Source organism: Dufourea novaeangliae, unplaced genomic scaffold, assembly GCF_001272555.1.
Source record: "Dufourea novaeangliae isolate 0120121106 unplaced genomic scaffold, ASM127255v1 scaffold13, whole genome shotgun sequence".
Taxonomy (NCBI): Eukaryota; Metazoa; Arthropoda; class Insecta; order Hymenoptera; family Halictidae; genus Dufourea; species Dufourea novaeangliae.
In genome coordinates this window covers 480,671-494,777 of record NW_015373884.1, presented here as the reverse complement: position 1 = coordinate 494,777, position 14,107 = coordinate 480,671, and the positions used below count along the sequence as shown (strand labels likewise).

General features: G+C 34.3%; 1 protein-coding gene across 1 annotated transcript in view; it reads left to right on the top strand.

Moving 5' to 3' along the window:
• LOC107191370 (putative transcription factor SOX-15) overlaps positions 1-14,107 on the top strand; it is a 177,123-nt gene that overhangs the window by 51,498 nt on the left and 111,518 nt on the right. The window lies entirely within an intron of this gene.

Below are 14,107 nucleotides of genomic sequence, written 5' to 3'. Positions count from 1 at the left end.
TTTTTTGTTTTAGTTACAACAATGCCCCGTCAGTATAAAATAAAAACAACGCGTAAAAGTTGTTTTTACAATATTTAAATAAAATGTAATAACTGAAATGCTTTTTAATGTTCGTCGCATTTACTATCAGTAGGTGTAAAATGATCCTTAAGTATCCTTTACAAATATCCCCGGTGATCAGTTTATGCACATACATTACAAAATGATTCTTAAGTATGCCTTCAAAGAAATGTGAATAGAAAATATAATTGATCACGTAGCTAAATTTTATTTAAGCCAATGATAAGATAGATAGACCAACTTACAAAAACTACTTTACTTTTATTTAAATAATGAGCATTTGTATTTTTTATATAAATTGCGATTTAACGGGATCGTTTTAGACACCTTTCCCCTACGTCCGCAGAACGTCCTCGTTAAGATCTATAAATGTTCTAGGAAGGTTCTACCTGACAAGTTGTTCTAGGAAAGTTCTACCTTTAGAAAGTAAAACGTCCTGAGGACGTTTTGTGGCAGCATTCTCAGAACTTTTCCGAATGTATAAAAGAAACATTCTCTGTACTTTTTGGGAACGTTTAAAGAGTTCTTAAGAACGCTACGGTAATGTCTTAAAAGGCGTGTAAGAAACGTTTCCCAAATATTTGAAATTACGGTTAGATTTCATTCTGTGCAAGGTGATGGAAATTAGGTTAAGTTGGTTTGTCTTTAATAAGTAATAGATAATGTACTGAGTAGAAATTATATCGAGTTAGTTCCTGTTAATAAATAAAAGGTTAAATTCCCTATAAGGAATTATAATGAAAATATAGATCTGGGGGTTATGATCTGTGAGTACATTGTGTTTATTTGTATTTTGAGAGTAATATACTGATTGTGTATTGGTTGGAGACATTTAAAGAAACAAGATCACTGATTCAACGCAAAACACTGATTCTGTATTGGTTAGAGACAGATTAAGAGAAAAAATATTTCTTCAAATTTTCTGAGGTTTTCGCACAAAACCACTAGTATCGTTACACTTCCCTATTGATTCTCTAAAGAATGACACCTTGCACGGAATGACAATGAGCCAAAATTACTAACGAAACCATCCGAAATTTAAGTCCTACGAACATTCGTTAGACTTAAGAAACGGACAATCCTAGAGCATCCGAAATTTAAGTCCTAAGAACATTTGTAAGACTTAAGAAACGGACATTTCTAGGATATGTGAAATTTCACTCTTGAGAATATCCGTAGGACTTTCGGGACGGACGTTTCTAGAACATCCAAAATTTAAGTCTTACGAACATCCTAGGGATGTCCAAAATGGACGTAGGAAATTCGGATATAAACTGTACATGAAACGGACGTCTGTTGGATCTACGGTGCTATCTGGTTACCCTCTGATTAATCGATTGAATTTCTGAAATATTGACATAAAACAAACTGGCGGTTGTTGGAAGTTCGAGTGTGAATTTTTGCCCAAAAAAAAAAAACGGATAATTTTCATTCATAAATCAAAGGTATACATTGAAGAAAGAAATTTGTCAATCAACCAATAGATTTTTGTATCTACAATAAAGCCACAAAACTTCAGAAAGACTGAGGCAATAGTTTTTGAAAACGATGTTACGTGAAAACCGCGTTTCAAGTATGGCTGATGCATTAAAATTGTTTTTCTGTGACTCCGCCATCTTCGAATTAAAAACATGTTTCTTTTTTCTTGGTCTCGAATTTTCCAACTTTTTAGTATTTCTTAATTCTTTTGAATTATTTGTGTCAGTCATCATTACTGATAAAACGAAAATCTACAGAAGCATGAACGTTCCACTGCACAACACTGCGTCAAATGTCACACTGCCCAGCGTGTTGGAGTTTTGTATACGTTGGTCTAACAATCCGTGAATTTTAGTCGGATTAACTTAAAACTTTGATAGAACATTTTTAAGATGATATATTTTCAGAAAATGTCATTCTTGAAACTTTAGTTTTTTTGACCTCCTGACTAGGTATAACCCCTTATTCTGCCACTAATAGCCTGTGTTGTGATTGCTATGAACAGTTCAACTTTTTCCGCTAATTTCGTACTCACTAACCATAATGTACTAGAGGAATGTTTCCGTTTCATTGTTTCTTTCGAGGAAGAAACAGAACTGTGTGTCACTTTCAACAGAGAAACGGCGCTTAGCCCTTTCATTCCTAAATTATTTAAAAATTACCAAAGACATATGTTGTTGTACTTTTGTGTATATTACGCGACATACAAATAATTCACACGAACATTTTAACATTTTGTAACCGTTTAATGCCGTTTCTTATTCGTTGCCATTTAAGAACTTTTTTACTTTTATTACAGTCAGATATAATAATTCCAAATATAAATACAACCCAATTCTCCTTACCTTTGATCAGTAAACCCTATTGAAATATTTGAAAGAAAATAGAGCTTTATAAGTTTCTCTGTACTTGTAACGATGCTCAACACTTGAGTTCCATTAAATGAAAGAGACGAAGACCAACAATGTCTTATTTTACAGACAAGCGTTTAAATATGCATTCAAATATGTGACATGCTATCCATATAAGACTAGAAAATCATAAGGCAACAGTGGGAACGAAATGGTTAAATAAAGTAGGCCCTGTAGATACCCTACCCAGATAGCACACGACGTCTAATGACGCCTTGGAGACGGCTTAAAGGCGCCTTAGACCTAAAATAAGCCGTAAAATAGACGTTTTCAAGGCGTCATGTACTATCTGGGTAATAACCAGTTGTATGCAAGTTTCGAGCAAATTGCCAGCAAACAATGACAAAATTTGTCTAAAGAAACATAGCTTATCTGTTTCCGCATTTCACTTTGGTTTTGCAGGCAAAGCCTGCTAACAGAATGGTAAAGCAAATTGGAAGCAAGTTTTGTAACATAACCTGTGCCAAATTGAGGGTGAATACGGTACAGAGTCTGCGCGAGCCAATTTTGTATATGCTATATTGTATATGCATATTGCTGCCAATGTGCGCGCAAGTTGTTTGTAAGTAAATCTTGCATGAAACTTGTAGCCATAACCTTATAACAAGCATTTGAGAAAATTTTGCTTTGCAGGTTTGGCTGACTGGGCCATGTATCCCCGCTATCTGACCCAAATCATCCCCCATACAGGAGGTATGGGCCAAATATCTAGTTGTAGAACAATTATATTTTTGAAGATTCTTTCAGAACGGTCGTTCTCAACCTGCGGCCCACCAAGCTTTTATGTGCAACCTGAAACACTCACACTCATTATTACTTTTCCAACCGTAACGAGTTAAACCAGATGATACTGACATTTCTTGAGAAAACTATACGATAATTTCAAATTATTTAGGTACCTTATACAAGGAATTTAAGAGCAGATTTCAGGATCGATGACGTACCTACTAAGAATAGTCTGTTGCTTGCAGAAAATCCCTGCCACTTACAATTAGAAACAGTCATTATTACACAACTAGCTGCATTGGGATACGATTATGCAAAGCTATTCGACGAATTTATCGAGATCAGAAACGATATAAATCTGGATGTTATTTTTAAAGTAAAGGAGAGAAGGAAAAAGAGTACGCGGAATTTTGGAAGTCGGTGCCATGAACAATACAAAATGTACAAAATTGTGCCCATCTGCTGTTCCGGTTGTTCGTATCCACGTATCTTTGTGAATCATCCTATTCCAAAATGAAATATGCGAAGAACATATATAGAAATCGGCTTACTGATTCTCACCTTGATGACGTATTGAGAGTGACATGTAGCAATTATAAACCTGATTTGTCTGAAACAGTCAAAAGTTTGCCTTAACATAAAAAATCACACTAATTTTCAAATGAACACTTGGTTATATTTAGGTTTGGAGTTTTATTTTTTACATTATTATATTATGAGGTATAGTGTAATATGTTGCGGCCCGCGTAACGTAGCAAACATATGTATGTGGTTCGAGAAAAAAAAAAAGGTTGAGTATGGCTGTTTTGGAATGATAAATTGAAAACATGATGGAACATCTATGGTAAGACATTACTAATTACAACGCCTCACATTTAAAGCGTGTTTCTCTTTCATTTTAATCACTGCTACTAATTGAAAACCGACTCAAACCTACCCACTCTCCATACCATTTTTTCTATAATAGACTCCAAATCACGCATTCCGTATTCAGCATATCACGTACCTCTTATACAGCGGCAAGAAATATAGAAGCACATATTTGCGTGCGTGCGTGCACACATATACGCATGGCGAACCATCGTTCATCGGCAGTTTTAAGGTCGCCGCTGCGCCGCGCGCGTTCCGTCGAGCAATGCAAGGGTGTGTTCAGCCGTCGCGCGATTATTTGAATAAAATGCGCCACCACGTCAGCCGTCAGGCGTTCGGGAGTACAAAAGCTTTCTCTACTTCTCCGCTCGGAGGCTGACCCAAGGAGGTAGGTGGCGAGAGGGGTGGGGCGAAGAGGGAGGGGCGAGGAGGGGGAATAATTTACTCGAGGGAACGGCAAGTGTGTGTCGTTTGACGGTAGGCCCCGTTCGCCAAGAGCTTGCTGGCGGCCAGGTTGCTGCGTACCGAACCGTGGCACACGGGGTTTCACTGTTTCGCCGAGATTCATGAGCCTCGACGGACGTGTGCCGATTTAGAGGATCGCTCGGTGTGTCCTTTGTCTCTCGCCCCGCTTTCTGCGTGCGTCGCTTACCTGCGACCGAGTTGGTGTGTCCGTACAAATACCAAGCCCGGGGAGAGCCTGTGGCCTCGTGATTCGTTCGGTAACGGTCAAGCCGACGGCAAAAATTCTTCGCGCTATTACGGGTCACTCTTCTGCCGATGCACAATTTCTTTAAAGCCTGTGGTGCTCCTCGCGTTTTAAGGGGTTAGATACCTCTGAGCTTTTAAATAAGAGGGAAAATAAAACATTTGTTTGTATATACAGAATTATTGTTTATTAAAAATTCAACATATACCATATATCTTATTATATGTTATTTCCTTAGTAATTTCTGAAAAATTGAGCTATATTTAATTATAACCCGTTTCATCAAAACACCATTTGCGGTACCCGATATATCTCTTTGCCTTTTATCTGAAACAAGTTTTTTTTCTACTTTATATGAAAGTAGACAAAAGAAATTAGTACTTTTCGAAGTCGATTTTGACAATATCAATATTTTATAAAGTGGCGGTTGTTTCAACTTGAACTTGTAGTTCCCAACACAAATTTTCAACTTCATTTGTTACTAAAAAAAGAAAAAATGCAACTTTAGTTTTAAAAATATTGCCATAACGTTGGATCCAAATTGGTTTAGTAGTTTTTTGAATATTTCTGGTACCGATTTTGAAAACTCCATTTCGAGTAAAACGCTTTCAAATGGCAGCCATTTTCTTCTGTTGATAGATACATAGCTCAATGTTTCAGAAATTACTACAGAAATAACGTACAATAAGATGTAGGTATGTGTAGAATTTTTTTATTTTTCCCTCTTATTTGACAGGTCAAACATATGTAACCCCTTAACGAGCTATGGTGAAAAAAAAATATTTCTTAGGTGGTGAGAATGTAATGGGCGTTTTTTATGGGCGTGATACCCAGGTATTCGATCTATACCTCATTCAACGAGTCCAGTCAGTAACTCCAGTCGTACCTCGGTATCTCAAACTTCAAGGAACCTGCTAAAATTTCCGAGTTATAGAGCTTATCGAAGAATTAGATTAATAAGATTTATCGAAATTTTTTAGCAAAAAGTGTTTAACAAACGACAGTTTGACATACAGAAGTTGTGTACGAAGGTTAGAAATTTTTCATGGTATAACGGCTTAAAGAAAGAAAAATTCAATTTTTTTACGTAGATTATTATGAGTATACATATAAATGTAATCGTGAGACGAATGCTAGGTTACCGTACAGTGGGTTAAAAAAAGTATTCGCACACCCTTTAAAACAGAACAACTTTTTCAAAATTGGATCAAGTGACTTGAGTTTTTTTGTCAAGATAGAATGATTAGTTTACTAATTGATGTGTAAGAAAAATTTTGAAAAAGTTGCCATTGGTCGGAAAGGAATCGCGAAGGAAACTTTTTTATCTGAAACTGTAATGAAAATTTAATAAAAACATTTCCAAGATTTATGTCGCCTAAATTGTTATTCACAATTTTAAATATTAATTTACGAATATGAAAATGAGATAAAAATTTATTTCTTGTACTAGGTGTCTTATTATGTTGATAATAATATGTAAATATCATTAAGTCTAGCTATAAGTAGGGGAAAGGACCCTATTATCGCATAGGTTTCTAATATGACACGCTGGACTTCTGCCAAAACTATAATACCTATCGTTGCAAACCATACACACATATACAGGGCGTCTCAGGTCGGGTAATGGGTTATTCTACATCCAAAAATACATCGAAAATATGGAATACATTTTTTTCAGATGACGCTTTGGTTTCGAGATAGGTACTCGAATTTGAAAATCTGCTGGACACGCATGCAATTGAATAGGACTTGACTAACGCCGCTGTTCATTACATTCCGTCTCTACTTATTGTCACCACGAATACACGCATACTCGATGCAGTTTCCAAGTGGTTCTTCTCGAAGACAAAGCCTCGTACGGAAAAAATTATTTTCCTTTTTCGACTTATCTTTTATTACAGAAACATCTCATGCTCGATTGTGCTACCCAACCTGATACACCCTGTATAAAAAGCAAAGAGCAATGACTCCTTTGAACGTCAGATAAATTTACGTATTTTTTAAATTTAGTACACATGATAGCGAAGATTGTTTTTTGCCCAGAAATAGGCGTAAACTTTCGATTTCATTGTATCGCCTACACTATACATATAGGGCCAAAACTATTGTTTCTACAGATAGAGTTTTAATTTTAATTTTTCTGTGTTAAAAGTTGATTATTTTCATAACATACAAGTACAAAGTTCTACAATATCGTATACCAATCGTACCCTAATTTCGTACTATGCGGTATTGCGGCAACACGTTTAACTAATTCATTTTCGACTAAACAGTTCGCTGTGTCAACTTGACACATTTTATTCCTAAGCAACGATGTTATTCTGCCATGTGTAGGTAAATTTAGCTGAGACTGTGATTTTTATTCTAAAGAATTTGTAAGTTTTTCCATACACATATTTCGCTTATAGATTATGTACACGTATAAGCATATTTTTTGCGAAGTCTAGAGAGTAAAAATTTGTTAAGCAGTTAAAAATTTTATATTAACGAACACTTTTCATGTTACAAAATAATTGTATGTATACAAATGTGTACATGCATATTTGCTTACCTACTTACTCATAATAATTTTAAACAAATTTTGCTTATACATAATAATCTATAGATGTAATGTGTTGTGATTTCATTTACTGTAGAATTCTATACAAACATTACAAGAATCGGTTCTGGAACCGTTGTGGAACTTATACAGGTTGGGGCAATAACTATTACCACCTCAGATATCTTCGAAACTATAAGGTTCACAAAAATATTTGTTTAACCAAAATTGCACAGTACGAAGAGAGTCATCCGATGACGCTAATATCTTTTTTACAGGTGGAGGTACTTTGGATGTTTCAGGGTAACTTCCGTAACTAACAGCGGCAGGTTGAACACGAGAGACAATGGTCTGTAAATGTATGGTGCGGTATCACAGGTGATAAAATTATTGGTCCTCATTTTATCAATGGAAATTTGCATAGTAACATCTACGCTAATTTTATTAAGGATACATTGGGTCCTTCGCTAGAAGAATTGCCTTTATTTACACCATAAACCCCGTGGTATCAACATGATGGATGCCCAGCACATTATTCATTGATTGCGCGAAGGGAACTCGATGAAAAATTTCAAAATCGTTGGATTAGACGCGGCGGCCCAATATCGTGGCCAGCCCGTTCACCAAACTTGACACCTCTAGATATCTTTCTATGGGGAAAATTGAAAGATAAAGTGTACAAAGATGTACCAACTACATCTCAAGACATGCAACAGCGAATTATTGCAGCCTGTGCGTCAATAAGTTCTGACGTTATAAGAATTGCACGTCGATCAGTCATAAAAAGAATTCAGTGTTGCATTAATAATGATGGTCATTGTTTCGAAAACCTACTATGATCATACGTAATAGGTCGTTGCACTCGTTTTAAACTCCCCTATCATTCTACGGAAACAAAAACATACCGATCCATTAAAAAAAATAGAGTTGGACTTGAAATATCCAAAGTTTATGCACCTGTAAAAAAAATATTAACGCCATCGGATGGCTTTCTGTGTACTGTGCAATTTTGGTTAAACAAATATTTTTGTGAACCTTATAGTTCCGAAGATATCTGAGGTGATAATAGTTATTGCTCCACCCTGTATAGAACCTAAATATTGTAGTAACGGTTATAAAACTGATATGGAGGCTGATATAAGAACCTTAACCGAAACCGATATACAATCTAAAATTTAGGTTCTTCATAACAGTTATTCAGAATAAAGGTTCTTCATAACTGTTTCGAGAACCTAACCAATATCATAACAGTTTTCAAGCCCTGGTTTCCACAAATCGCTCAAGTTTTGGAGTTGTGTCGCAGAAGCAAAATAATTCGATTGAGACAGTGTTTCGATTCATATTTTTCTGGCAAATTTTGCCAGTTTGTAAAAAAGCAAAGAAATGGACGTTCGCTCAGTCATTTACAATTCTTAAAATTACTGAACGATCAACTTTTAGGTGATTTTCGACACATACATGATCAAGCTTCCTCTGCTGATATGTATGTACCATCGAATGTGATATTTGGTTAAATCGACAGCGTCATGTTATCTTAGCGGGTTCAAAGAGACATTGTAAAGGCTGTTCTGACAGAAGCAAACATGGCAGGAGGCGTGAAACAAATTATTTTTGTGTAATACTTGTTCTGAAAAACCAAGAAAGCGCCTTGGCGAATGCTTTACAAAATATCATACAAAAGAAAATCATAAATCTTCAAATTCAATATTAAGTTTTATATATATTGTGAAAATATACTTAACAATTAGATAAAACAGTTATATGTGTTAATATATGTATGATTCATTTCTGTATCAGTTTTAAATGCTTCGGTCCCGTTCGACGCAAATACGTCTGGTATCGCTCCTTCCTCATAGCGAAAAAGCCTTCGAGTGCAAAGGGTTAACTTCGATAAAGTTACGCTGAAAAAACCTAAGGGTGCTGTACGTCTGGCCGGTACTGTACACAAAGCTCTGTGTATTAATGCAATGCATACGCGCAACTCTTACAACGTTAAAGGTTTAATTTGTCGCGTATTTACTAAATATTGCGATCATCGACTCATTAGCACCAGCTTCGTTTCGTATACAGAAATAAAGTCCGGAATATGTATGGAATAGTGGGGTCGACAGTATCGCTCATTCTGGAAGCCTTCGAGCTATTTGTATCTTCCAACAGTTGGTAAACATCAAGTCTCCTTCGCGAATGAATTTCGTTTGTTCGATATGGGCGAGAACTGTCGTCGCTACGTGTTACAATCATCTTTAAAATGTGCGGTTCACGTATGTCACACGAGCGGGAGAAGGGGGGGGGGGACTTCGATGATGACAACCACAGGATTAATATTTCCGATACGACACAGGCTCATTGCATTTGCAGTTGGAAACTGCTTCCTCTACACTTGGTACAATCACCCCATATGAATCATTAAAGAAACAATGCTGCAGGCAGTGGCGTATCTATCATATGCGTGGGTGGTGCAGCTGCACCGACGCGGGTTGAACCTGAGAAATCTTGACCGTGGAGTTTTATAGGTTTTTCCGATGCGAGCGACGCAACGCTTGTTTTCGTCCTACCTTCGAAACTCTAGCTTCTGTATTTTTTCTTTTTCTTCTTATTAAATGTCAGTGATTTGATTGAAAAACGTTTTATATTGCTTTTCGAACGACGTCATTAATGTTTCGAAGCTTTCTTCTGTAATGTACACTATCGCTCATAAGTATCAAGACACCGGGTGTCTACGAAGAAAATGTGATGTTTCGTAAATAATAATTATTACGTAAAGTTTGTATTACTTTACAGTAGCATAACTGTTGTCCATCGAACTTTAATATCCCCTATACAATATTTATTTCCGACTTTCGACAATTTCGTAATGGTTTGTAACATTTACTGCCTATTCGATAGGTGTACTTAATACGGGAGTGGAAGTGAAAGGATTCGAATATCATTTTGGTATAGAATTAACAAATATTAAACCAAGTTTTCAATTTATAGTTATCATCGGTACGAGAAATCTTGTGAATATTTTTAGAATATTTTATTTTTATTTGATAATTTATTTAAAGAGGTGCTTGTTTATTTCAATGTTTTCTTATATCATAATTCGAAACAACTACTTGTGTGATAATTAATCAGATTTTTATAATAACTAGACTGTGGATTTTATGCATTTATCGTGAATGTTAGTGTGCAAAAAACCAATACAGTAAAAATTTTCGTGAAGATTAGTGTGCAGATTACTCTACTTTGCACCCAAAGAAAACCAATAATAAAAAAAACAAAGGCCTGGTACAATTTCAAGTCCTTGGCCGGGATTCATAGTCGCTTCTTATTCTTAAGCATTTCCTTAAGCATTTACTTAAACCCTTAACCTACGATTTACTTATCACATATTCCACAAACATTTATAACTTTAGGAGGGCGCCGCCGCTAATATTTATATTTGGCCCGATTATCGTATTACGGGCTATGCCCGTAATATTCACTTTTGGCCCGATCATCTACTACGGGATATGCCCGTAATATTTACGTTTGGTCCGATCATCTACTACGGGCTATGCCCGTAGTTGGAGGTTAAGGGGTTAAGTCCCGCTTCGATTCATAGTCGGGAAATAAGCATTTACTTAAGAATTTACTTAAGCATTTACTTAGTAAATAATTCTTATTTGAATCGTGATTCATAGTCAGTTCTCAAGAACTTCTTAAGCTCGTTTGTATTCACAGTCAAATAAGAACTTCTTATTTGGGATATAAGGCGACCATATTCTTCAAAAGTTAGGTTACAATTCAAGTCGACGTTTGAAATGACTTAAGAATATGCTTCGTCATATCGTGTACAAAAAATTATTTTAAATTGAAAAATAAATTTGAAATATATTTGAAGGAAAAATTAATGATAAATCAACGGTAACATTAATTATAATATCCCATTTAAAAAAGAAATTTAATGAAATGAAGATTCACATGAAGCAAACAAGAATGGATTATATTTTTAAGTCATTTTGAATTATACTAAACTGTATAATTTTGTTTTTATTTATTTGATATATAATTATATATAAAATAAATGAAAATAAAATTGTACAGTTTAGTATAATTCAAAATTACTTAAAAATAAAAAAATATATATTTATATATAATAATTATGTAATTGGCTTGTAAGTAAGGTAGTAAATAAACAAAATTCATTTTAATTCAGTTAGATGTGTTTATTCGAGTTAATTAAGTGAATTGTTAATACAATATCCTTCTTCTTATTTTGTCAGACATTCATAAGTGAAGAGTATTTATTTGGGAAATTACAGTTGGTGATCGCTGGTACAATAAACATCTTCCAGCCAATGGTGTTCAGAATTATCCTAATAATCGTAGATTGTTTAAAGACCTGGTAAAGGGAAATGGCGCAATTGACCTTCCCAATATTGATGGTGCCATTGATTATACGCACATTAGATTATTTTCTACAAAGCTGCCAAATATTAATGAAATTTATATTAGGAAATTACTTTTAAAGTTACTCCACATTTTCTTTATTGCTGGACCGTTCTCTGCAATGATTATATAAAATGGTTTATATTTTATATATTATATGTAATTAACGAAAAATATAATGCATCTAATTTAATTTTCACAAAGGTGAGAAATTTTCTTATTTATTAAATTGTATGATGTATATTTGAAAATGGCAATGAAACTATACCTGAAAGTGATTGAAGTAGTCACTTCTTTGGAGTTCCACACTAGTCACACAGTAAACTTTAAACTTTATTGTTTCCTTAAACAATATAGTTGCTTTAAAAATCTAGTTTAAAACATATATATGTATATGTATGTATATATATATATATATATACATATATAAATTCTTAAGCATCTACATATTCAATAAGAACTTAAGTTTTGACTCTGAATACACGAAGTCTTAAGTTCACCTTATTCAAATAAGGCGATCTTTGTTAAGAAATTCTTAAGCAAATGCTTGAGGCGCGACTATGAATCCCGCCCCTTAAATAGGTCTATAAAAATTGTGAATTCGCATAAAGATCCGCAGTCTAGATCTTATTACTATACCTAACCCAGATCTGACCGGTTAAGGGTTAACCATACATCTATATGTTTATATTTCTATATAGTAATACGTATTATTAGAATTAGAATGTTCAGTACAAAAATAAAGTAAGGTGCATATATGTATTATGATTTCATTATGCGGTTTTGGTTAGAATCTCGATAACGAAAACGTCGAAATGCAAATAGTTATAATAACTGTTACAATGTCATCTAACACTTATTTGTCATGAAACCTATGATTCAGAACTTGCATACCTACTAGTTGAATGAACAGTTATACTGATAAATGCAGTTACTAAATTATTTCGGATCTGCCAGTCGCGACTTTATACTAAAATGGAATAATACAATATCATATAATAGAAAATGCAATTGTAAGTAAAGAAAAAGGGACTAGTAAATATGCATCCTTGTGTGTTTACTGAAGAATATAATCAATGAAATTCTCTGTTCCATTTTTTTTCCCAAAAATCACAGAAAATTGTAGTAAATAGAACTTGTGATATTCTCTGCACCTAAAATTCATGACATGTTATGAATATTGTTAAAAATATTCTGTATTTTTTTTCAACCTTTCATGTCATTCCATAATTCTCGTGTGCATATAATTAAATACTATTCTGCAATAATCGGCATAGAATAACCATTGTCTTTTATTGTTTTTAAGACATGAAAATTAAATATATACATACATGTACATGATGAAATAGCTACACTCAGTTCGTTAGGAACACCTAATTGAGTTTCCATTTTCGCTTTCATGAAAAGTCGACGGCCAATACAATTGCCACGAAAAGGGAATAAATCGTGTGAACCAATTGTTAGGATACTGAACATAGGATGTAAGGGTTAAATTCATGGTTCATTTCAAATTGTTGTCGAATGTTTCCATACACTTTAAAGTGCATGCACGAAGTTTTTTGTAGAAACAGTTGCGATACGGTGTTCCGAAACAATAGTTCCAAGTGCGGACGGTTAACACATTCTAAGACACCATGGGTCACTGGTAATCAAAAAAAGTACTTCGTCATTTTTAATCGATTAAACGCGGAAGTTCCAATTTTTGTAATAAAATAATACTTTTTCTTGAATGAGTAGATACATACTTGGTATACAATTATTTAATCTCACTAACTGTTTAATCTTCATCAGGATAGAATGGAGAAGAGCCTCAGAATCTTTCAATACAGAATACCTGAAATTAATAATTCTACAATATTTTGCTTCCTTTAATTCAGTTCATTTATTTAGTAAAATAGTAACTCGAAATTTTTAGTTGTTTATTATGTATATTATTATATTGTTTATTATGAAATAATGAACGAGCCCCAAAGGTTATTGATAGTCACCTATTGATTTCGATAAATGGGAAAGTTTGTTAATTTGCCATAAGTTACTACTTATGTTTGAAGATACAAGTTTTTTTCCAACCGATTCTGTAAATAACGATTACTTTCCAATCAGTTTTGTAGATTTTCTGCTTATGAATACAGAATGTTCAAGGTAATGACTCAATGCTTAAGAAAGCATGAAATGAATGGTGATCTATACATGTACGCTGAACTTACTCTACCTTTAAATGATTAACAGCTCCGTGGGAACAATTCAAAGTCAGATTGAAATGTTTGTTACGTATTATTTTTGCTGTATACTGTCAATTGTGGCATGATGCACTTGAAGTCGTTATTATCATAACAACCCAATACATAATTATCCGTGGATCATTATAAATTCATCCCGCATATTAACGACGAACCAAAG